Genomic DNA, 26,862 nt, shown 5'->3' on the forward strand with positions numbered 1-26,862 from the left:
AAAACTTTTGGACATAAGGGCCATTCTTGGGGCCGGCCCTGCGGCTGAGTGGTTAAGTTCACATGCTCCACTTCAGCAGCCCAGGGTTTCGCCGGTTCAGATCCTGGGCTCAGACCTAGCACTGCTCATCAAGCCATGCTGAGGCAGCATCCCACAAAGCAGAGCCAGAAGGACCTACAACTAGAATATACAACTATGTGCTGGGGGGCTTCAGGGAGGAGGAGAAGAAAAAAAGATTGGTAACAGATGCCAATCTTTAAAAAAAATAAAGGCCATGCTTAATTTTATCTCCACTGGAAGTGAGGAAATCCCATTGTTTCCATAGCATTCCAAAGTCATGGGCTACTCCAAAGGCATATCAACTATCAGTGTAGATGTTTTCTGTCTTCCCTTCAGCTAAAATGCATGTTTGAGTGATGGCATATAACTCAGCTTGTTGGGCTGAAGTGGCTGAAGGCAAGGGTGCAGCCTCAATGACCTCAAAAGGAGTCGATATTGCAAACCTGGCACAAAATTTACCAGTCTCATTTTTTAAGTAAGAGCCAACAGTAAACCAGGGAAGATGAGCATTCACCAAGGGGGTTTCTTGTAAGTCATCACAAGGGCTCAACAGGTGATCCATCAAAGTCAGACGGTCATGGGGAATCCTGTCAGTAGACAAGGGACAAAGGGTAGCAGGGTCGAGATGGTCACAGTGAACGAGAGTGATATGAGGGGAGGTTAGGAGGAGGATTTCATAGGAAGTAAGATGGCTTGCTGAAAGATGTTGAATGTGGTGCTAATTTAAGGGAGCCACGATAGGCTGGGGTACAAAGATGGTCAAGGAGGAACCCATAACTATCTCTTTGGCAGCCTTTTCTAAAAGCGTAGTAACAAGTATAGCTCTAAGGCAAGTAGGGTATCCTCGGGCCACTGGATCTAACTGTTGGCTGTAGTAACCTAGAGGTCGGTGATAGCCCCCATGTTTTTGGGTAAGTACTTCAAGGACCTTCTCATATACAAAACGGAAAAAGGGTAGCTGATAATTTGGGTGTTCAACGTTAGGTATATTTATTAAGCTTTCTTTCAAGGTCTTAAAGGCCCAGCTATCTTGGTCATCCCAAATAACACAGTTGGCTTTGGTGTTCTTTAGTAAGGCATATAGGGGCTGAGCCATTAAGAAGAAATTTGGGATTCAATTACGACAATAACCAGCTAGCTCAAGAAAACCCCATAACTGACATTTGGTTTTGGGGTTTGGAAAGTTTAAAATGCCTCGAAGCCCATCAGGATCTAAGTGTAGTCCCTGTTCTGAGATTAGATATCCTAAATATCGAACCAGAGTTTGGACAAACTGTACTTTCTCCTTTGAGACCTTGTGTCCTTAACAACTAAGATGTTCAACAAGCGAACGTTGTCTTTTTGTGAGGAGTTTTGGGAGGGCAAACAAAGAAGCAAGTCATCCACGTATTATAGTAAGGTGGACCCTCCAGAGAATTTTATGTCATTCAAGTCAGCTTTAAACCTTGTGAGAAGAGGGCCGGCCCGGTGGCGGAGTCGTTGAGTTTGTGCGCTCCGCTGCGGCAGCCCAGGGTTTCACCAGTTCGGATCCTGGGTGTGGACACAGCACTGCTCATCAGGCCACGTTGAGGCGGTGTCCCACATACCACAACTAGAAGGACCTGCAACTAAGATATACAACTATATACCGGGGGGAGATTTGGGGAGATAAAGCAGAAAAAAAAAAAAAAACTTGTGAGAAGGACTATCAATAAAGCTGAGACGCATGACTGTCCAGGTATATATTCTTATTCTTCCTACGTAAAGTCAAAAATATATTGACTATCCCTACCAACAGGGATACTAAAAACCCACTGCCTAAGTCAACCAGAAGGAAAAGTTGCTTCCAGAGGGATGGATGCCAATAGCATGTGGGGATTAGGGATGACAGGTGGTAGGGAACTATGAGGTTATTTATTGCCCTGTGGTCTTGGACCAATCTCCATCCTCAGCCACTGATTTTTTTACAGTCAAGATAAGGGTATTACAAGGACTAGTGCAAGGGAGGATGAGTCCTTGGGCCTTACACTCCTCTATAAAAAGCCTTATGCCCTGTGAGGCTTCTTTATTTACAGGATATTGGTTGATCCTGGGGAGAGGTTATGAGGAGTCAATCTGGATCTTAATGGGAGGGGCACTATGAATTCCGCCTATGTCTACTGAGGATTATGCCCAAAGAGTGGGGGTTACCAGATTTAAGAGTGGGGATGAGTCCAAAGTTTGGACTTCCTTGATGTGTAGAGTGCAAGTAAAGGCAAAGAGGGTTGAATTTTCCTGAGTGTTGGATCTGAACTCAAGAGATATTTCCCTCTTTTGAGAGAAAAAAATAGTAGCATTATATTTCTCCAGGAAATCGCGTCCTAATAAATGCATGGGAGCTGAATCACTGAGGGAAAATGAGTGTTTGTCTTACAAAGGTCCCAGACAAAAAGATACGGGCTGGCAAATACGGACACATCGTGGTTTATTTAAGACTTCCATTATTGGAACATATGTATTTACACCTAGGAAGGGAGTGTGTAATTGTAGTGGAGTTGAGCACTGATAGAGTAGCTCCTGTGTGTCAATTAATAGTACAAGGAATTCATCCCTGATCTGCAAAGTAGTCTCCACTAGCACCTTTAATGGCAGAATGGAGAACAGTCCCCGTGTGTCCTCAGAGTCCCATCACAGGGGTGGATTTGTCCATTGGTTACTGGAAAGTTGCAACTGTTAGGATTTCAATTTGTAGCAATCCTTTTTCCAAAGGCCTGGTTTTTTGCAATAATGACATAGCCCTATAGGACGGATTTGCTTTGGAGTTTCTATCTGTTGGAGGTGGAGATTCAAAATCTTAGTTGTCGTTCTTCTGGTGTCATCTTCTAGGGTGCAAGCTAATTGGAAAGCCAGACTGATAAGGTCAGGGGTGGACACTGTCTCCCATTCTATTAGGTTCTTTTGACCAACAGGGATAAGTCCTTGTTTAAGCCCTTTATAAACATGGAATTAAAAGCCACCCAGGTGGATTCAACATCTACGCAGAGTTCAGAATTTTCTTCGAAAACAATTTGGAGTCTGCTCTAACAGTTATGGACAGATCTGGCAGGCTTTTGGGTGTATGCCTAAATTTTATCCTAGTCCCGAAAACCTTTACTCTGGGTTTGGGGAAGGCTGTAGAAACGGCTTCATGTAGCCTTTTGGCTATAGTGCGAGCTTGATCATATAAAAGGGCAGGTGGTTGATTTAGTTTAAACCCTAGAGATCATTTGGGGTTTCCTCAACCAGTAGTTTTAATCCATTGTCGGGCTTGACCTTCTCCAACAAGCCTGTGGATTAATTGATAGAGACTGGAGAGACCAGTTTAGTATGTTAGGGTTATAACATTGAATTCCTCAGCAAACGTATGGGGATCCTCAGTTACCTTGGGAAAATCCTTAATTATAGCCCTAATTTCAGCCTTTGTCCATGAGGTGTAGGAAATCTGGCGTGATTTAGTAGGATCCTCAGAAGGTTTAATTATACAAGGGAAGGTTTTAATGAGCTCAGTTGGTGAGGTTTTAGTCATAGGAAAGAAAGGTAGTTGAGATAGAGGGGAGGAGTCAGGAGGGGGCAAAGAGGGATACAGAGGAAGTGGAGCAGGGAGGTTAGGAAGGAAGTGTGGTAGCACTGAGGGAGAAGCCTCTGGCATTTTGGTATCCATCTTTAGTTGTTGATTTGCTTCCGTCAATTTGGAAACTGTAATTGTAGGGAGGCAATTTTAGAATCCCGAACACATTTAGAAGCCTCTAGGGGCTGGCCTGGTGGCCAAGTGGTTAAGTTTAGGCGCTCCGCTTTGGCAGCCCTGGGTTTCGCTGGTTTGGATCCTGGGCGGAGACATAGCACTACTTGTCAGGCCATGCTGAGGTGGCATCCCACATGCCACAACTAGAAGGACCCACAACTAAAAATATGCAACTATGTACCTGGGGGCTTTGGGGAGAAACAGGAAAAATAAAGTCTTAAAAAAAAAAAAAAAAAAAAAGAAGCCTCTACATACCATTTAAAATAACTATCCCAATTGGATTGTTTAATATTGCAGCCATGGTCTCCTAACTTAGTTCAAAGAAAAACAAGTTTGGGGAGATCAAAGGTTCCAAATAATGGTCATTGGAATTCTAAGTAATCCTTAGAAAGATTGGTCTATTTAGCCAAATATGTGCATGAGGAAGGACACAATTTGTGAACATAAAACTGACCAGGGTTCCCCAACTGGGGCCACCCTTAGAACATTCAGATGACTGATATCCATGATCAGAAACAACAGTACCCACTGGAAGGACAATCTAGATCCCAAATAAAGTCAGAGAGCTCAACCAAAAGGAGGCTTGAGGTTCAAAAGAAGACTTACCAAACTGAAAGTTAGGGCAACTAGTGGAAGCAAAGAGCACAGAAGGCTCAAGTGTAGGAACCTCACTTAATGATGGAGGTTGCTGTTCCTTGGTGGTCGGCTCCTCTGTATCCCACTTCTGACACCATGTAATGTTGATCTAAAAGAAAAGAGGTAAACTGAGGCAAGCACAAGTTACCAGAAATCAAGTTTCTTCAGGAACAGCAAAGGAAATGCAATTCAGGACATGCAACCTGTAGCGAGGGGCCAGCCCAGTGACGCAGCAGTTAAGTGTGCACATTTTGCTTCGGCGGCCCAGGGTTCACCAGTTCGGATCCTGGGTGTGGACATGGCACTGCTTGGCAAGCCATACTGTGGTAGGTGTCCCACATATAAAATGGAGGAAGATGGGCAAGGATGTTAGCTCAGGGCCAGTCTTCCTCAGCAAAAAGAGGATTGGCAGCAGATGTTACTTCAGAGCCAATCTTCCTCAAAAAAAAGACTGCAGCGAGCTACAGGTAAGTCCGTTGAAGGTTTAGGTCAGGATGCTTTTATGAGGAAGAAGGGCAAAAGGGGAAAGTCCAGTTAAGGGTCATGCATCAACTTTGTTGGCTTGAAGATGGGGAGAGATTCTTGGCAGACACTCCATGGTCAAATGATAAATTTCCATCTTCTGTAAAGCAGGCATTTACGGGAAATCAGTCTCTTTGTCTTTAAGTTTTGTTTTTCTGAGGGCACAGGTGTGAGGTTCTCCACTTCACACTCTTTGGTTCCATTTCAGATTAGAATCCTCTCACAATTTTATCCATATCAAGCCCGAGGGACACGGGGGGGGCAGCCACAGTGCCAGTGTTCAAATCCTGGTTCTACTACCTATGTGTTTCAGCTTCCTATTCTTAAACAGGGGATAACAGTTCCAATCTCATAGGGTTGTTATAAGGAATAAATTAATTACTACATGTTAAGCACCTAGACTGATGCCTGGCACAAAAAAACACCAGTAAATATCAGCATAGAGAATTTCAAAGAAATATAATAGTGTCAGATGATAAGCTTGCAGAATAAACTATTAGATATAAATTCTACTATATATATATATGCACACCCCATACTGTTAACCATGCTAATTGAGACTGAATATATTCAGGTAGACTAGATACTTCCCAAGTGAATTCACACTATTGAATGTTCTCCAAAAAAGTCACCAAACAAAAAGATGCTTTAGGTGCCGGCCGCGTGGCAGAGTGGTTAAGTTCACACACTCCGCTTCAGTGGCCCAGGGTTTCGCCAGTTCAGATCCTGGGCGTGGACATGGCACCACTCATCAAGCCATGCTGAGGTGGTGTCCCACACAGCACAGCCAGAAAGACCTACAACTAGAATATACAACTATGTACTGGGGCCTTTGGAGAGGAGAAGACGAAGGAGAAAAACAAAAAGACTGGCAACAGATGTTAGCTCGGATGCTAGTATTTAGAAACAAAACAAAGATGCTTTAATATATGAATAATTACTTAAATTTCTACTGTTAACCAGTGGCTGAAATAAGATTAAGCCAGAATGAGGCTTTCTGACACTGGATAGCTTATAATCATGTCAACATATCTCTCATACAATAAAGCAATATTTTATAAATATTTATAAATTGGTAAAGATATTGCCTTTTACATTTTGGGGTAGATTCACTACTTAATACTCCAAATTAGGTGAATATCCAAAAGGGATCTGCTGAAATAGAAACCAAAACAGTGGTAAAACCCTTAAACATAAATGTTTATAGCCTTATATTCATGTAAAGACACAGCACAGACCATCTCTCAACCACTTTGTGTCATATCGTCAGAAGATCACAATCTAGTCAAGTTCTAAACTCATTTCCTCTCTTCTGAACATAGTGAAAGATCCTGATATCAGAGAAACAACCAACAAAAGGCATAATTCTTGAACTATCCAGCAAAAGCCGGATATTAAGAGAAAAAAAATTTCATGCTTCCTTTATAGATGTGATGTGAAGGATAAAAAGGACTAGAAATAACATACTGTCGATGGCAACTTTACCAAACATGTGAAAATGTTTAGCTTAGTCTAAAGCTATCCAACTCTCTTTTAATACCTGCCTTCTGTGACCTCGACACTGACTACTACTGCCATCTAGCAACAGGTCCAAAAATTGGAGAACGACAAAAAAATCATTCAGGACTTAACTACAAAGTCTAAACAGAAACCTACTTTAACTTATTAGTAATTATTTAAATTTCCACTGTTAACCATGACAACTGAGACTAAATTTTTCTTAGCTCTTCTTTTCCTCTTCCCCTGGCAACAGCAATTATTACATCTATGTGAACTCCTAGATTTTACCCTCAACCCCGATCTCTCTCCAAAATTCCAATCCAATCTGGCTAGACCTCTACCCGGAAAATGCTGCCAAAACTTTATAATAAATATATCCAATATATAACTGAAATACCTGTATTCTTCATCTCTGTTAACTACACAATCTTCTCTATCATCTAGGCTCAAAATCTCAGAATCATCTTTGATTAAAGGAGGCAAAGGACAAGATGCAACTAGCCAAGAAAGCCTACCTTGAACATCACCCCTCGCATGGTCTCCTCAGGTTTGCCCCACTAGCACCCTCCTTCAGTTTCTCATCACCTCTCATCTGCAACCGCAGGAACCGCCCACGTGCCTGCCACAGAGCAGGACAGGAAATGCTCGATTAACATCTAACTGATGCCTGGACAAAGATGGCAGGAACAGGGCAAATTCTTACTTCCCACAGGAGAAATATCATATAAAAGAGTTTTGTTCTTAGAAACTAATTTCATGTTGTAAAAAATACAGCATGACACTAAATGGGAAATAAAAGCAAATATATGATTTCACAAACATTTCTTAAGCATATAAAACTAATATTTAACTTGTACAAAGTATCATACACATTCTTTTGTTGTTTCTGCATGGGCTGCAGATGTCTGAACATATTAATTACACACTATGCGTTATAGCACCCCAAGGCTCATTAGCATTTTAATAGGTAAAATATTTTTCCCACAATAAAACTGCAAAAGCTACAAAATCTAGCTCAAATTCTACCAGTACTACAAAATCTTTCTTAACCCAGCCTAAAGTGAGTTTCTACTTCCTCTAAGTGCCAAAATATTGTCTGTTATTCATACAGCAATAACCACATACTAAATATGTTGAAGTGTTACTTATCTCTAGTTATGTCTTTCATATTTATATTTGTTTCTCCCCACTGTAAAGTAGAAACTTAAGAACAGGAACGTATTTTCCAATCGTCTAATATCCATCCTCTTACCAGCTTGAGGCTAACTCCACAGCCTACCTACCTCATGAAGTCCCACTTCCGGTGAGGAGTGTAAAACTACAAACACACACAAAATATACTCAACAGAGGAAGACAAGGAGGCAAAGATAGGAAACTACACATACATGTAAAACAATGACAAAGACAGGAGATAGACACAAAATCAAGTCTTATAAGCAGCTATCCCTTTTCTAGAGAAAGCAAAGCTCCTACATAAGAAATAAATAGTAACAATGTTGATAAAACATCCATAACCACAGCTTTGAAAAGGTCAGTTCACTCCAATCTCCTAAAGTCACAGAAAGCGTCATGAAGGCAGAACTGAGGGAGCTAAGAAAAGGTTAGTAGGATTTGGGAACATCACCTGACCATCGTCCACAGTCCTCTATATGCAGAAGGCGTTCCATAAAGACCTCCCGGTTTGAATGTGATTTAATAGCTTGTCCTACCCACCCAAATTCTGGAATTAAACAGTATGTTCAAAATGCTGCTCTTCTGTCACAAAATACTTTATAGAATCAAACTATGTCCAATTTCCAGAATGAAATAAATTTTAAGTGCTTTGCTTATATGATATAAACATGTTTTTGATGCCAAAAAAAGACACATCTACATTTTATTCACTCAGGATTTTTAAAAATAACTCAATGATTCATAAATTGCATTCTTCCTACTTTTAGAATGGCTCAGGGGATTTGTGTGATTCTCAAATTCCTTTCTCAGTTCCCAAGAAAAACTTCAATTTTACAATCTCAGGGAAAAAAAGGGGAATGTTTGGAGAGAATAAAATAGCTTTGTAAAAATAATTCAGTGCTACATTAAATACAAATTAACGATAGGCTAATGGAATCACAAGTTTAAAAAAACCTAACCACGATGCAAAACTTTTTTCAATATCTATTCTTCTTTTCTTGAAAATAGACACCTGTCATGCATGTTAACAACTTTAGGTCTGAGTAATAATACAGGGCTGAAGGATTCATGAAGAAAGAGAAGGACTCTGATAGAATTAGAACCAAGATAAAAATCTCTAACAAGCAGCCAAGAAATGGAAACACAATGGGAAATGAAGGAATGTGTCTCTGGCATGGACCTAGTCAATATGAGCCAGCTGAAGAGGTGTTATCATAGAAAAGGAGGTAGTGCTTTTATGAAAAAGATCTGCACTAGAAGTGATGGGAGTTGGGGGGCGGGGGGGCGGGGACTGGCCCAGTGGCATAGTGGTTAAATTCGTCTGCTCCACTTCAGCACCCTGGGGTTTGCGGGTTCAGATCCCAGGTGCGGACCTACACACCGCTCATCAAGCCATGCTGTGGCGGTGTCCCACAAACAAAATAGAGGAAGACTGGCACAAATGTTAGCTCGGGCCACTCTCCCACCAAAAACAAAGTCAAAGGTCCTATTTTTTTTGCATGTGACTTTCAGTTACAGATCTGATCTGAATCTTGTTTCCTTGCATTTCCACTTGTTCTATTTACTGGTTTTTTCATGTGCATCAATGACATTAGCATTAACTAAGATAGATCAAACTCTTGTTATATGCCAGGCACTGTTCTGAATGCTTTATATGCATTATATCTAACCTTCAGATGACCCCATAAAGGAGGTACGCTTACTTGCCCCAATTTATAATTAGGAAAGTGAGGCTTAGAAAAGGTAGGTGACCTATTTGCCAAAGGTCGCTTTGGCTCACAAATGCATAGCAGGGACTGGAATACAAATATGATTTCAGAGCCCACACTCTTATGTGCTTTCTTATACTGCCTCTCAAATGATATAATGGACATATTTTACACAGCATTTTTAAATGGCCATTCAAATGTAAAGTGGTGATATTATAATTCTTCACACTAACTGAATCATCATACAACCAAGCAACATACAGTCAAAATATTTAAAGCATATACATGTGGAAAGTCTTAATACTAATAAAGTTTTTTTTAAAGACAATCACAATATCAATGATGGAAAGTCCAGAGCAAAGTTGTTGCCTGGATGTGCAAATTTCCAAGTATTTACAGCCTTACAGAAAGATTTAAAATAATATCAACTATAAGATACAAATTTAAAATATAAGCCATCAACCAGAGCTTTTCCTCTTCTAGTTATTATTTCACATCAATATTTAATGAATGAAATTGAATAAAATCAATGAGGAATTTATTTAATAGTGTTTATCAGGCACTGTTTTAAGTACTTCACAAATATTTACTCATTTAATTCTCATAATAGCCTATGAAGTACTTAAAATGATTCCATTTCACAGATGGGGAAACCGAAACACAGAATGGTTGCACGTAAACAGCCAAGATCACAGAGTAATTGGAGCCAGTACTCAACTCTGACAGTTTGGTTTAAGAGTCTGTGCTCTTAATCACTAGCTCTGCTGCAATTCAAGGAATGGTGAAATTCTTTTTCAAAAAGCCCATAAAGGTACCAGCCTGGCGGCTTAGCAGTTGGATTCACGTGCTCCGTTTCTGCAGCCCAGGGTTCACAGGTTTGATTCCAGGCGTGTACCTATATATCACTCATCAAGCCATGCTGTGGTGGCATCCCACAGGCAAAATGGAGGAAGATCGGTACAGATGTTAGCTCAGTGAGAACCTTCCTCTAGCAAAAAAAGAGGATTGGCAACAGACGTTAGCTCAGGGCCAATCTTCCTCACCAAAATAAATAAATAAATAAATAAGCCAATAAAAAGAAATAATGATCAGGAAGAATGTCCACAAAGAGAATGGAGCCAACACTTATCTTGGTATACATACTAACACGAATGAACATGTAAAAGAAATATCTTAACTGACACGATAGACTAATCTGCACTGTTACGAAAACAGTTTTAATTATAATAGCACCCCAATCTTACTAGTCTTTGGAAGAAGAAGTTTCTTTCTATTTTCCTATGAAATTGCAGTGTTAGCAAAGCAATGAAATTTGGAGGCTAATATTAATTAACACTACTAACTTAAAGACTTGACAGGACTTTTATCATTCTTTGACCCTGTCAACTTACAAAGAAGCAAAAACTGTGGTAGAGCTTTAAAAAAAAAATCACATGAACTAGTGGAGTTCGAAACAGAACTAATGCTAAATTTGAATCCTTTTAAGACACAATCGATACTTAATATAATCTTATATTGTGTTTATAAAAGGATCACATTTTGCAAAAGACTAAGTATTTGTCATTTCATCTGATTCTCACAACTCTGAGAGTTAAGTAGGACAAGTACTATTTTTCTTATTTTACAAATAAATAAACTCAAGCTCATAAAAGTTAAATATTTTGCATAGTCTAGGTAAATAGATCTTCTGGGTCCAAGAGCTTCTTCCATCACAAATGCTGCCAGCAATTTTACGCTCTATACTTTTCAAGTTGTTTCATAACAATTAATGCTTAGCCAAGAAAATTTGGAAAATAATACATTAGAACACATAATGAAAGTTTATGCTATTTAAAATGTTAAGAATTTTGCTAAAAATCTCATTATTGTGTGATGTACAATTTATCTAGCTGAAATGAGGAACCAGTTAACTCATCCAAAATGAACTTGGAACCGAAGAAAAATCTTTAAACCTAAGTGGATACAACTTTAAATGCTTAAATGTGAAACAATGTGACCCTACAATAGTACTATTTTTCAAGAGTTGAAAAAAAAAAATCACAGGGCCAGCCCCATGGCATCGTGGTTAATTTTGGTGCACTCCACTTTGGCAGCCCGGGTCATGGGTTCAGATCCTAGGCACAGACCTATACCACTTGTCAGTCGTGCCGTGGCAGCGACCCACATATAAAGTGGAAGAAGGGCCGGCCTGGTGGTGCAGTGGTTAAGTTCACAAGTTTCACTTCAGCGACCTGGGGTTCCATGGCTCAGATCCTGGATGCAGACCTACGTACAACTTATCAAACCATACTGTGGCAGGCATCCTTCATATAAAGTAGAGGAAGATAGGCACGGATGTTAGCTCAGGACCAGTCTTCCTCAGCAAAAAGAGGAGGATTGGTGGCAGACGTTAGCTCAGGGCTAATCTTCCTAAACAAATAAAAATAAAGTGGAGAAACATTGCCACAGATGTTAGCTCAGGGTTAACCTTCCTCAGGAAAAAAAAATCACTTCTAGCTACCATTTATCTCGATCACTTAAATTTATTCTAAACCAAGTAAGGCAACTTATAAGATCAAATGATTCTGCTTAATGAATGGGAAACCTAAAGAAATTTTTAGTCACTGAGAAATGCTAGCTTCCCAGAGATTAACGGTTTCAGAGATAGTTTTTAAAAATGTTCATTCCTCTATATATATTTCACCCAGATTACTACCCAACCAAGGAACAGAGAGGGCTGGTGAATCAAATAGGAACACTTAACAAATAAGTGAAAGAGTTTAGGTTTGGATTACTGGGAAAAATTTTTTTTAATCAGTTATATAATTAATCAACAAGAAAATGCCTAATAAAGTGTGGACAGCCCACATCGGACTTGCAAAGATGACTAAAAACCAGTTGTGCACTCATTAGCTTGACACCCATTTTGAGGGAATAAAAGCACCAACGTGAAGGGCCATCTTCTTTGCAAGTCCAATGTGGATGGTCTACTCCCTAAATTAGGGCTATGCGGGTACAGTATGCAGTTTACAGGCTACACAATTTTTATTGTTGTACACTTATGTACACTTTACAGGATTCATGCCTGGAAAAGTCTGAGAGACTGTGGAGGGCTACCTACTCAAACAGAACAAGGAGAAATGGCTGCACTGCACTGTTTTTGGCCTGGACAACTAAACTTTGTCAGGGCAAAGGATGCGAGGCTTTTTCCTATGGACTGGATGACAGCATAGGTATGGGGCCAGCTGAAAAAGGACTTCATCCAATAGGGTTTCCTAGAGGCATTTAGATGTCTACACAGAGTTCATAGGGTGAAGAAACTAAAGGCTGGAAACTAAGCACTGAGAACAAGTCTTAAGCAGCTGGCTAGAGGTATTGACCATTGTAGCAGAGATTGCTAACTCATCAGCAGATCACGAGCTAGGCACACAACTAGACTAGTTAGGTGTGGCTATGTGACAGAGTTTTAGCCAAAGGAACATGAGAAAAAGTGACAGAGGTCACTTCCAGGCCTGGTCCAAAGAAATGTCCCACAGGTGCTTCTTCTTGCCCTTTCCACTCCAACTCCATGCAAAAAGCACAGGCATCTTTACTGAATACTTCTTACATACTCAATGCAACTTGAAGCTAGGTTCTTTTTCATACATTATCTTATTCCAACCTAGCTGTACTGGATGGTAACAAACCCAACTCATCAGATCCCGTCTCCAGAGAATTATGAATGCCAGGCAGACAGCAACAAATGGTTATCTTCTTCTGAAGATATGACAAAAAACTGATGTCATCAGAGCTACTATCTTCTTGCAGGAGGGCACTGAAGAGTATCAATGACGAGGGACTATCAGTCCAGTTCTCCATGAAGCCTAGTACACTTTCCAGCCTGAAGAGCAAGGGGACCCAGAGTCGTTACCTGCTTGCTTAAACGGCTTCCTGATAACGCCTAACCATCATCTGAGGGTTGAGATGAGAAGCACCCTTAAACTGGGGGATACACGTACGGCTATAGTAAACTGGCTATCATAAGAAGCCACAAAATAAACTCTATCTCCCTTGAACAGCAATGTTATGATGTAGCACATAATTCAAAACAATATCAAATATGAGCATATTATGAAATTGCATGCAAAATTCACATGGATTTTTAAGGTAGAAGATTAGAATTCAAAGAAATTTCACTCTTCTCAGAGGCTAATTCAGGCTTTGTGTCCAGATATCACAGGAATGTTAATTTACCTCTATGGTTTACCAGTGGAAAAGTTGGAGAAGCACCAACCTATAGTAACTCAGAAGGGTTCTTTCACAGCAATCTGAAGTCATTTAATGTGATTTTCTTTCTTATAGCCTATCCTACTAGACTTTAAGCTGCACTAGGATAGGATCTCTTTCACCCTTCTTTATTTCCTTTGTAGTAAACTTAATAACGGCCCCCAAAGACAGCCAAGTCCTAACTCCTGGAACCTATGAATGAATGTTTCCTTATATGACAAAAAGGGTTTTGAAACTAAGTTACAGATCTTGAGATGGAAGATTATTCTGGATTATCTAGGTGGAACCTAAATGTAAGCACAAGTACCCTCCCTCATAAGGGGAAGGCAGGGGGAGACTTGACTACAGAAGAGGTGACATGATGATGGAAGTAGATTGAGCAATGTCCTTTGAAGATGGAGCAAGGAGCCACAAGCCAAGGAATATAAGCAGCCACCAGAAGCTGAAAAAAGGCAAGGACATGGATCTTCCCCTCCGAGCCTCCAGAAGCAACCAGTACTCAGAAAAGCAGTTATGTGTACTGATCTACTTTTGCTTTATGCTATCTACAGCAGTCTAAGGGAAGAATACAAACCAGACAAGCAACACTTCTGCATTCACAACGAATTCTGTCCTGAACCCTGCGTGAGCAGGTAAGAGGGCCACCTAGCCTTCAAGAGATACTGCACACTTAAGCGGTACTAGGCGGCATGTTACCACTGTTTTACATACATATCTATCACATAGATATATGATAGTCTAGCCTCCACAGGAAAGAACTCGAAAAGCAGAAAGTCGTATGTAGTTAATATCAGTAATTTATAATCCATTATTTCATTCGATCCTCACAACTCCAGACAAGTCTGGTACTGATGTCAGTTCTGCAGGTGAGGAAGCTAAGACTGAGCAGGTGACTTGCCCAAAGGTTAGTAAACGGCTCCTACTCCGATGACTTTCTACTAGATCATCTTACCTCGGTAACATCAATTTACTTCTAGGTATGTCATATTAACTTTTAAAATAACTTCAAGTTAAGAAAGAAAACAGGAGCGAACATTTTACAAATAATACCAATTTTAATTTTACGTCCATGGAAACTCACCAAATGCCTCACTCAATTTAAGTTGTCGGAGACAAGCTGGAGAGAACACGTGGACAAGTAACTTAACTTATGAGCGTTTCTTCGCGTGGAGATGGTAACAGTTAACAGCACCTACCCCTTTAGAATGCTGGGTGGATTAAATGAGACAGTACACGTGAAGTGCTAACACAGGAGCTGATCTCATAGTTCGTACTATACACCGCAGAACGTCTCTTCCCAAATGAAAACTTGCTCTCTGATCTCGAAAATTCACAAACCAGGAGATGGGTAGGAAAGAATGCGAGGGGCAGGGGAATAACAGGTCCTGGCGACCCTGCCTTGAACACCCGGCGAAGGGTGCTTCGCTCTTACTGAAACGTAACCCGGAAAAAGCGCTGAGCGCGGCGTCAGCGACACCAACCTAACCCGCCGGGCCGGGACAGCGCGGGTTTGACCCAGCGGCTCCAACGCCGGCACCAGAAGCCCCAACACCTGCCTCCCTCCTCCCAGCTCCTCCCCGTTTCCCTCGGCGCGCCTCGTGCTAACGGCTCAGCGACTCCGGATTGCCGGACTCAACCGGCACCGTCGCCGCCCATCGAGCCGGCTGCCCACCCCGACCGTGCGAAATATATCTCACCAGCAAGCCACAAACGGCACGCGCGTGAACGCGAGCTCAACCCCGGCGGAGAGGACGACCGGAACTCCACCCTCTGCCTCTCTGATTGGGTAAACGCGCCAAGGAAACTGCAGAGGATTGGCCGGCAGCCGAGAGGCGGGCCATAGCCAGGGGAAGCGAAAGAGGCTGGACCAGGAGGCGGGAGGAGTTGCCGGAAGCTGGCCTCTCTCCGATCGGAACGGAAGCAGCATGTCTGCGCCTGCGTGGACGCAGCTTACGTACAGCGCCGCACACCACCGGCCCCTGCGTTACGTTAAGAGAAATTTCAACGACTCATTGGTTGTGATAAAGGTTAGACTCTCCCGGCTGCATGGCCAATAAAGGGCAAGAATGAAGCGGGTTCCGCCTCTTCCTCGGGTGACTGGGTCCTTCCGTTGACGCTGAGCAACGTGAGTTCCTTTCAGTGTTTAGACGCTACTAGGCCTTCCACTGAGCCAAACTGTGATAGAGGATTGTTATGGTGACGAGGAAGCTTCTCCTGCGGGTGAGAGCTACTTAGTTAGAATCGGTGCCCAAGCACCCGCATACGCTCAGAACTTCCAAGGGTGACGTCAATACTGGAACGCGAAAGAACCAGTCCTTCACGCCTGCTTTGGCGTGGCTGTGTCATTGGCTGAAAAAGTTATCAATTTGTAGGTAACTCTTCCGCCGCCCAAGGGAACTCTGGGATTTGTAGTCCCGAACGCTCAAGTCCTTTAGCTTTCAATGGGCTTGTTGCTGCTGAATTTTTCCTTATTAACACTAGCTCACGTTTAGTGTGGTTTTGATGTGTTCCGTTGTGTCTTTTATCCTGTTTCTTATCAGCACCATTAAAGCCAAAGGACACTTAAGAAAACTGGAAAGACTTCACGTATGTTTGTAAAGATAATTATTAGTGTTTCAAATAACTTACTATTGTGCCTGACGCTCTGCTAGATCTTCGTAATTACTGTACGAAGTGGAGAGTAAAATTCTTGGTTTGTAAAATTTTTGCTATTACAACAAAACGGTCTTTGATTTGCATATTAGGGTCCATTCAAGAATATTTTCAAAGTACCCTGAATTTATCAATTACATATGCTATTTTGGCGCGAGTAGCAGCTGCTTACATAAATCAAATGTTAATAAGACAGGAAGCTGAAGTGGCTGCTATCTTCACAGGAAAATAGTGCCATAGTTAAAATGTCAAGCGTGACCAATTTCAGGAGGTACACGTATTGTGTATTATTCAATATTGTATTACGAAGTCCTTTTTCAGCCTTTATGGAAACATATGTTGGTTTAAGGCAGGTTTTTCCCTGCCTTTATTGAATCGTGAACTCTTTATTTTTGTGAGCCCGTTTAGTAATATTTCATCACTAAGGTGTTTAGCAAAAGTAAAAGTCAATCTATAAATACCGAAAACTTTTCCTGAGTGGACTTTCCTCTTTCGACAAACTTTTTCCTATTTAACATATAATGCAAACTGTTTCATTTGTGTAAGAAAACACAAGTTTTGAGATATATAATAGTTCTCCATTTCTAGATTAAAAATTAAGTACACTTTACAGGATTAAAGTCAAGCAAAAACTGCCTTTATGACTGATGCTTGGAATTATTGCATTTTTGTTTAAAAAATAAAATTATTTTTATAATTTTTTTGGTCTTGTTTCTAAGTGATAAGAGAAGGTTTCAGGTTGTTATTTGTAAATAAAACATGGGAGATATAACTTCTTTTTATTCTCAATATATGTAACAGCCAAATTGGGTGTAATCATCACTGTATTTCTCCTTTTTTATTTTTTTGCTGAGAAAGATGAGCCCTGAGCTAACATCTGTTGCCAATCTTCCTCTTTTTTTTTGCTTGAGGAGGATTAGCCCTGAGCTAACATCTGTGTCAGTCTTCCTCCACTTTATATGTGGGCCACCATAGCATGGCTGATGAGTGTTGTAGGTCCGTGCCCAGGATCCAAACCCACAAACCCAGGCCACTGAAGCAGAGCATGCCAAACTTAACCACTAGGCCATGGAGCTGGCCCTTGTATTTCTCCTTTTACTGTTCTAGGTGATGTACTAAGTGATACATGTGGATACAAAAATCACAAAAAAAAAAAAAATGTGGAGGCAAAAATGCAGAATTATCAGTTTTAATGCTTTCCATTAACTAGCATTTTAATGGTATTTAGCTTTTGCTTTCTATTTTGAATCAATGGTCCCCATTTGGGATATAAATTAAATTCATACAGCTAAGAATAAAAGCCATTAAAAACTGCAGGTATTAAGACTGCCACTGTGGTTAGCAGTGTTGAGCAGAGTGGTAAATCAACTGAATGACTGAATCGTGAGCACATTTGGCTGAACTGTATTGATTGTCTTAAGTGCTAACTCTTTTGGAAGTTCCCAAAGTGTTCCATTTTAAAAGAGAAAAACGTAAATAGCTATTTTATTTCTTGAGAATTTAAAAATAGAAATTGAAACAGGAACCATTGCTGCCTTTTTATTTTTTTACTTATTTATTTTTTTGCTGAGGAAGACTTACTCTGAGCTAATATCTGTTGCTAATCTTCCTCTTTTTTTGTGTGTGTGAGCCACCACCACAGCATGGCCACTGACACATGGTATAGGTCTGAGCCCAGGAACCAGGCCTGGGCTGCTGAAGCAGAGCACACCAAACTTAACCACTGGGCCATTGGGGCTGGCCCCGTTCCTGCCTTTTTAGATGTGAATCTTGGAATCACAATTCCAAGATTGTGGAATTCCAAGATTGTGATGATAAACAGTTTTATCATCAGTTGGGCAATAGTTTAAAAAATAACCTCAAGGTGAAATAAAGGCCAGATGATTCTTGAGATGCAGGAAGAGAATATTACAAACCCTATTTGTATTTACTTTTTCATCTTGAAGTTTTTCTTTCCATTTCTGTGTTTTAAAATATTGTATGCAGGATATAACAGTATAAACTTTTTGAAATCTAACTATATAAGAGTAAATGGTAAAAAAAAAAAACTTTATTGAGAAGTATGTGATCAGAAAAAGGCTGGAGGTGTGTAAGGCAGACTTTGTTCAAGGGGGACTACAATGGAAGGGTTTTGTAATAGGGGAGAGAGATTGGGCTTAACTCTGAATACAACAGGAAAAGTGGGAATTTATCACCAAAGAGCAGGTGTAGGGGTCAGTGGATAGAAAATTACCAAGAGGAAACATCGGGGTAATGGGGCTTCTTGCTAGATTGACCCAATAGTATTCTTGCTGAAAGCAGGCTGGGGTAATCAGACATCACCTGGGGGTAGTGAAGAATGAGGAACCCAATCAGATATCAAGCGAGGGAGGGGGATTCTGGTTAAACTGACTTAGAAGGATCCTTGCCAGACTGGACACTACAAGAAAGGACATCTGAGCCCAAGGTCAGGACTAGTCAAAAAGAGAACACATATACACACACTCTCACTCCTATATACACGCAAAAACATTTGTATTTGCTATTATTAAAATATAAAGTCCAAATTTTACATAATACTATTTGGAAATACTTATGCTCAATCACTGTATCAGGGCTCAGCCAGAGAAATAGAACCAGTAGGAGATATATCTTAAGGAATTTTTTGCAAGGAATTCACTTACACAATTTGAGGGGCTGGCTGGGGGGCAAGTCTGAAATCTGTAGAGCACGCTGTCAGGAAAGACAGGCTGGAACTCTCAGGCAGGAGCTGAAGTTGCAGTCAGCAGAATTTCTTCTGGGAAACCTCAGTTCTGCTCAGGCCTGCCAGCTGATTGAATCAGGCCCACCCGGATTATTGAGGATAATCTCCTCTATGTAAAGTCTACTGATTATGAATACCTTCACAGCAACACAGAGATGAAGAACTTCAGATCATTCGTTTGACAGTGGGGATTTCAGGCTTGGAAGGCATTCCAGAGAACCATGTTTGACGTTTGTGTCTTGTATTTGTGGGAGTGGGTTAGTATAAGCATACAGATTGTAGAAACTAATCCCATTCTCCACTCTCTGGTGAAATACCTCTGAAAGGAACAGCCTTACCTTCCAACTCCATTCCCGCCTGCATCTCTAACTCTGCCTCATTTGGCTGGCTGGTCCTTGAGACCCTGGCCTAACAGCCTACGTTAGAAGCCTCTGGCTCCATTCCTAAGCACCAACTTTTGAATTCCTTGCCCCACTTTTGAATCCTTTAAGGTTTCCCAATACCTGAGGCACATGCCTAGGCATGCCTTGCCTCTACTATGTAAGGAGCACTTCGTGGGAAGCTGCCAGCTCTGGAGCTTTTGAAAATGTCAACAAGACTGCCCTTGAAGCCAGAGGGTGGGGTGGTAGTGAGAACATCATGTGACAGGTGTCAACTAGTACCAGCCATCATGCCAGACTGTTTTTTTAAGATAATAGTGATGTTCCAATTCCTTTAGTTTCAAGATGGACTTTACTATTACCCCTTTTAGTTTAGACACATGAAAGTTGGGGAACAGGCAGGACTAGTACTGAAACTGAAAATTGTGTTAATCAAAAACAAAAAACCTCTTCACAGAGCTGCTCTAAAGTGGTGAATTGACTGGTTTAAGCTTCTGTTCTCTTCCTGCCACTTTGAAGTTAGAAAGAATGAACAAATAGTAAAATAGCACATTAAATGAAGTTAAGAGGAGAAGAGAAAAAGTCCAAGTATTTGACAAACTAGTGTCTGAGTCTTGTTTAATTAAGAATCAGGACCACAGTTTATTTTAAGCAGAGAAGTATGGTTAGGACCAAAAGGAGCAGCTTAGGATCTTAATAAATGCTATGAAAATAAATTCACTTTTCTTGAATAAGTTATGAAAGTGCCTCTTTGCTCATGCACGTGAAGTTGCCTCAGGGCATATGCTACAAGATTAGCTCTAAATGGACAGAGCTGAGAGAGTTATTGAATTGCTAAGGTGAATGCCATAGTTACAGGCAGGATGACAAAAAAGGATGTTTGCGGAGCCCTTTAATTGTTGAAAATGATCCTTGAAAAAAAATTTTTTAAAGATAGCACTAGGAACATACAACCACCAGGAAGTGGAATCAAAGAAATTTAAATGGTCTTGATGGAAGTTATAGGCAAAGTAGAGCCGTGTAATAAAAAGACTATTGATGTGAACTTATGTGAAATACAGACTATTTGACTATTCTGATATCCTTAGGATTTTTATTTTTTTCATGTGATCTCCAACTGACGTATGTGACAGTATAGTACAAAACTATTTATCTGAGCTGTAAAAGAATAGGAAAGCATTCTGTTTTCTTTTGCAGGATTTCTGGAAATTTTAGCCCCCCAAGTCAAATACCAATGGTGTCCTTACTCATTGTCTGCTTGTTTTTGGATTTACGTATTGTTGACTCTCTCTCATCTCCTATCCTAGAAAACTGTATAGTGGGAGATTGGATTTAATTTTCTAAGCATTATATTAAGTAAATTTCCTTGCCAGATAACATGATAGCCTAAGTTGCACCAAGCATTATAAAGATGAATCTGATCATGATTGCCAGCATCTTAATATCTGAGCAATAATAATATCACATTGCAATAAAGCCATGTTTTCTTTCATTAAAAAAAAATACATTGTGTGGCTGGCCTGGTGGCACAGTGGTTAAGTTTGCACATTCTGCTTCCGTGGCCTGGGGTTTGCCAGTTGGGATCCTGGGCGCAGACCTACACACCACTTACCAAGCCATGCTGTGGTAGGCATCCCACATATAAAGTGGGGGAAGATGGGCACAGATGTTAGCTCAGGGCCAGTCTTCCTCAAAAAGAAAAAAACTGGTGATGAAGGAGATAAAATAGAGTCACAGCGAGGGTTGGCAGCTTGAGTAAGTTTGTAATGAGATGATTGCAGATGATTGCTCTCAGGCTGATGAAGTGAAAGTTTAGAAGAGAAAAGTAACATTAAGTAGATTAAGTCTCAGTCATGAATATATTAATGTAATTAATTAGCATTTTCTCACCCTTAAATTCAAATATTGAAAATCGACACATGATAGTTGTTGGTTTGTACTACAAAATTGACTACTCTTGATAATCCTTTCCCACTTGTAGCATATAATTATTTTTCCCACAAATCTTCCACATGAAAAAAAATTACATTTCAAAAAACTTACTTGACTAGTACTTAGAGCAGCATGAGCAGTGAAAAGAAAACTGTTTCTTTCAAAAAGCAAAATCATAAATACCAAGTACAAGTGGGATAAATTATAACCGTTCCCCCCGCCCCCCCCAATTCTCTGAGAAGGACAAAACAAATCTCCCTCTTTGCCTTCTAGATGTGGTGACTGCCTCTTTGATAGGCTGAGATAAGGAAGAGCAGGGATTTTGAAGTTTTGCTGGGTCTTTGAGTAGACAGGTCGTAGGCCTAGAGGTAGATGACCCTGTAATGTGAAATGGTCACCGTTACGGTCATTCCTTATGCACAGGAGGCCTCCAGGCATGATTAAGAAACTGGAGGATAAAAAATGAGGAATGGAAACCACTCTGCAAAAACAATATAAAGTACTACATCTGTTATGGCCCGGAATTTACATAAAATGCATTTTATTTAGAAAATGTTTCTCCTTAATATAAATTCAACAAATACTATTGATCACCTATTATGGGCCTGGTACATTTTGGGTCCTGGAGATACAATGTTAAACAAAACAAAGTCTCCGCCTTCATGCAGCTTGCTCTCAAGTTGGCAGACAGACTGTATCTGTAATCTATATTAAAAAGTATATAATGTAATTTCAGCTAATGGTAAGTACGATGCAGGGTAGAAGATCAAATATGTAAGTAACGCTGGTCTGGCCAGCTTGGGATACTTGGTTTGGTTTGGTTTCACATCCCCTGTCCTCCCTTGTATTTGCTCTCTTCCTTCCCTGCCTCACTTCCCTTTCCTGCTCACGCCAACCTCCTTGATGCTCATCTTCCCAATAAAGTGTTAGTACATAAGCCTTAGCTTGTGAGTATGTTGCCATACACCCCTCCCTTCACCCGCCCCATCTTCAATCAGAACATGGGCCAGCCTTAGCCTTGTCATAACTAGTGTGATGCCTTTAGTTGCTGGATCGTGGGAGTTCTGGGAGGTGCTAGGATAGCAAGAGCACGGGCTGCACTCAGGGTCTGGGGCAGCAGCTATTTACTTGCCAGCAAAGAGGTAGAATGTTTCAGCAATTGGTGTAGTCATGCTAAATTATATCCGCGGGAAAGCAGCCCTGGTGCTATGAAGAAAAATAAAGCAGACCAAGAGGATGGAGAGTGATAGAATAACTCTGTATTGACTCTGTACTTTTTCTGAGAAGTATAGTGTCCTTGAGAGGTGTGTGTGTGTGTGTGTATGTGTGTACACTCACACACATGCAGATGTTTTATACAATAGTTATTTGTTGGATGACCAGACAGCATGGGAGACATCTGTTTAGCCCACACTGATGGAGAGACTTCGTTTGGCACAAGACCTAGGAGTGCCAAAGCCAACCTAAGACTGTTCTGCTGAAACTGCCTTTGTGTTGTTCTAGACTGAATAATTCGTATTTTAGGATATATATTACAACGAGTTATTGTTTCCTATAGGTTGAACTGGTATGACAGGGAGACAGACAGAGACAGATTCTAGTGCAAGACAAAAACCTTGTGGGTGGCTGTTTTCTGTGTCTGTTTTAAGGGGAGCAGAGGTCGCTAGAAGGAGATTGGGAACCTCAGGAGAGCCCTTCTTTCTGAGGCTGATCTCTGCCCGTGCACTTCGTCACATGCTCTGAGGCCTTGAATCATTGATTGCATCCTCACTTTGTTTTCAACCTTTTCCTCAGTTCTACCTTTTCCTCTTTCTGACAAATATGTAAGTCTCTTCCATTCTACAAAAAACTTTCCTGTGACCCTGACTACCCATTGATTCATTCCATTTTCTATAGTACCTTATATGCTGCCACTATTTCATCATCTCACCTTCCTTCTTCACTCTGCTAGAATGTAGCTTTAGTCTCTAGGTTTCCATGAAAACTTTTCTCTCAGGTCACAAATCAACTCTTAATTGCCAAATCCAAGGGCTTTCTCTACTTTTGTCTGACAGGACCTACCTACATTTGAAAATGTTGACACTCGCCATCTTGTGAAAGACCACTGTCCTTTGGTTTTCTTTCATCCCAGTGCTCTTTCAGTCCCTTTGCCTCCTCCTAAGTGTCAGCGTCTCCAAAGTCCCACAGAAAATTTTCTCCACCTTCTGTGTTCGCTCTCTCAGTGCCTTCACTATCCCAGTCAACCACACTGAAAGCCTTAACATAATTTTTGACCCTCAGCTTAACCCTCTCCATTCAGTCACACATTGATAGTTCCTGAGAGAGGAAAGAACAACGTGGTCACGCACCATTGCTTTCCCCACTGCCGCTCTCCTAACTCAGCCCCTCATGGTTTGCTTGCACTTTGCAATAGCTTTCAACCAGCTTTGTCTGCCTCCATTTTCTCCCTTCTTCAGCCTGTTCTCTATAAAGTCACCAGTGTTTTATCTTTCAAGAAGACAGAGCAAATCCTTAACTCTGCTACTTAAACCTTTAGTGGACTTATAGTTTTATAAGGTGGAGTAACACAAGAATTTCTCTCTGCTTCCTCCCATTTTCTAAAGTGATCATAAAGGAATGAAAAAACATAACCCAGAAGGACCAAGCAAACACGAGAAAAGAAAGATTTTAACGGGTTTATAGAAGATGGAAATTGAAAGGAAGAGTGGTAATTGACTTAGCATAATGGAGGAAGTAACAATTTAAGGAACAAAAAATCATAAATGTTAATGAAAAGCAAGTTAATTAGCCCTGAAGAACCCCTCAGAGGCTCAGTACTTATTGGCAGCAAGTCCACAAGATGGCATGAGACCTAGGGCCGAAAGTCTGTCTTTGAATCCTAATTCCCCTCTCCCGTCCCACGGATCCTCACCTCGAAAAACGAACAGACCAGCCAAGGATTTCAGATGTTGCAGGAAAACCCTTCCATAAAACAAAGACGACCTGGAGAAAATGGGGTCAATGGAGGGAAAACTTTAAAATAATTGTTATTATACTCATAAAGATAAGAGTTTGCATCCATAAAAGAATAACAGCCATGTCTATGTGTGTGTCTATATTATATAATGTATATTATTTATAATATATAATGAGCTTCCTTAATAACTGATATATTTATACTAATTGTATATCATATCTAATCATATCAAGTAACAAGAAAGAGTTTGATATACATTATATATATATAACATTGGTTAACAATAGAATGCTTTTGGAAATAAAAAAACACAGAAAGTAGAATAAAAAGCAAAGAGATGGAAAATAGAAGAAAAAAATTTTAAAGAATCAGTTTAGGAGTTTCAATTAATATGAGATACAGAAAGAGAGAAGAGAGAAAATGGAGGAAAGGCATTTATCAAAGGAATAATACAAAAATGTGTCCTAGAACAGAAGGACATGAGTCTCCATTGTGTCCCCAAAGAGTGAATGTAAACATGCATAAGGTATCTTATTGTGAAATGTCGGTGTCCCAGGCCTACAGAGAAGATCTAAAGAGCATCCATAATAACGAGGGGATGGGCATGGCAGTATGAAGTCCTCATCCACCATGGCGGGAAGTCAATATCTAAAATGAATTGAAAAGTAACCCTACAAGAACATGTTTAGAAATAAAGCTTTACATTTGAGTAACCAGCTAGAAGAGTCGCGGGCAGTTGCCTGGTGAACAGGACAGCGGGGCAGAGCGGGGAACCACTGTTATAAGCCTTTTAGCACCATGTCTTTTGAAAACTCTAGACTTGTATTACTTTGGAAAAAGGCTGTGTTAACAGAAACCTTTCTAGTTTCCCTGCTCCCTTTTGCCTACAAATCAACCTTAAATCTCCACAGCAGGCTCTTTAAAATCAGGCCTCACCCTGCCTTCTGTTCCCATTTGTCAACCTCTCTCCGCAGCCTCATACATCCTGCACGCCAATCACTCATTCCTTCAAGAGCCTGTATTGAGCACCTACTGTGAACTTTGTATATCCATCTTTCTATACTGTGGGGATAGAAAGATGGATAAGACACCTTCTCCATCCTCTCTGAAATATCTAAAGGCAGAAACAGATGCATAAAAAATAAACACGCTTCAGTGAATTTGATGTGTAATTAAAAGTATGGGCAATGACCTATTCTATGGGAATCCAAAAGAAAGAACAATGTGTTGCCCAAGTTTGTCCTTCACTCAAAGCTCCATGCCCTTGATAACGCTGGCTTGTGTGTTTGGATTTTTTGTATCCATACAGAAGGACGACATGAAACTTTCTCTTACTGGTCCTACCTCTCCCTCCTCCCAGAAACGAAGGCTTTTTCTTCCTTGCTCCCCCAATCACTTTGCCCATTACACTCTGATTCTGTTTCACTCGGGAAGCATTGTAACATAATAATTAAGAACTCCAGCTCTGGATTCAAGAAGACTCTGGCACTTCCTAGATATGTGACAGGGCAGGCCGTATGTCCACTTAGCATCCAGTTGCTTCATTTCTTATACGAGACGGTAGAACCACTGATAGAATAGAGTTGTTCTGAGGATTATGTGAGATAATGCATTTTAAATGCTTGGAACATAGAATCTATTATGGTCATGTTGGTTTCCTCTATTGCATACATTCCTGAGGAGGACAGGGAGTGTGTTTGATCTGACTTTTTGTCACCAGCATCTGGCCCAGAGCTTGACACCTTCCAGGTACATGTTTGCTATGATGAGGCAGGAAGAAAGAAAAGGTCTAAGCAGACTTAATGGAGACTATGGGACCTGAAGTGGGGTTAAAGGATGGATAACATCTAGCAAGGTGGTAGGAGTGGCTAGTGCAAAAGTGTATCATTGGGAATAAGTGTGTGGGAGCCAGTGAGGCGATCAGCCTGTCTGCAGAGGATGAGTGCTGGGTCAATGGGAGATAAGATCAGTAGAGGGATAAAGTTGTAAGCATGAACACAGGCTGAGGTGTTTACACCTGACATGGTAAAGAGGGACTCTATCTTACTCTTGGGCAAGAATAATATGACAATACCGATACCTGAGGAAGGTTAGTGTGTAAGTTAGCAAGATGCAAAACTGAATTCTTGGCCTGTTTCCTTCCCACATTCTCCACACTTAATGAGTCACCACACTTGGCATGGAGATAAGTGAGGAGCATGCATCTGAGAAGTTTTAGCAAGAGAAGAAAAAAAGAGAAGGGTCAATGGCTACCTGTAAAGAGCAGCAGAGTCAAGCAAAGATAAATTTGAAAGGGAGAGCAGATTTAAAACACAACACAATTTTTTAATTCAGCAAATACTTACTGAAAAAAATACTTACTGGGCTGGCCCCGTAGCCGAGTGGTTAAGTTCCCGCGCTCCGCTGCAGGCGGCCCAGTGTTTCGTTGGTTCGAATCCCGGGCGCGGACATGGCACTGCTCGTCAGACCACGCTGAGGCAGCGTCCCACATACCACAACTAGAAGGACCCACAACAAAGAATATACAACTATGTACTGGGGGGCTTTGAGGAGAAAAAGGAAAAAAATAAAATCTTAAAAAAAAAAAATACTTACTGAGCATCTGTTACATGCA

The 26,862-nt window shown here is 40.8% G+C and overlaps 1 protein-coding gene across 23 annotated transcripts in view; it reads right to left on the reverse strand.

The window, feature by feature from the left end:
* The window catches only part of WDR89 (WD repeat domain 89), a 38,621-nt gene extending 23,199 nt beyond the window's left edge, over window positions 1-15,422 (reverse strand). For 4 of the 23 annotated variants that reach the window (XM_014853697.3, XM_044773711.2, XM_070513735.1 and 1 more), the window contains exons 1-2: window positions 15,283-15,411; window positions 4,406-4,544 (exon numbers count right to left, since the gene is read on the reverse strand). The gene's annotated coding sequence lies outside the window, so the exon portion shown is untranslated. Of the gene's footprint in view, window positions 1-1,504; window positions 1,681-4,405; window positions 4,545-6,972; window positions 7,077-14,666 lie in introns of those variants that run through there. The other 19 variants (XM_070513750.1, XM_070513739.1, XM_070513749.1 and 16 more) reach the window with 17 other exon arrangements.
* Between the last annotated feature and the right edge of the window lie 11,440 nt (window positions 15,423-26,862).

Source organism: Equus asinus, chromosome 7, assembly GCF_041296235.1.
Source record: "Equus asinus isolate D_3611 breed Donkey chromosome 7, EquAss-T2T_v2, whole genome shotgun sequence".
Lineage (NCBI taxonomy): Eukaryota > Metazoa > Chordata > Mammalia > Perissodactyla > Equidae > Equus > Equus asinus.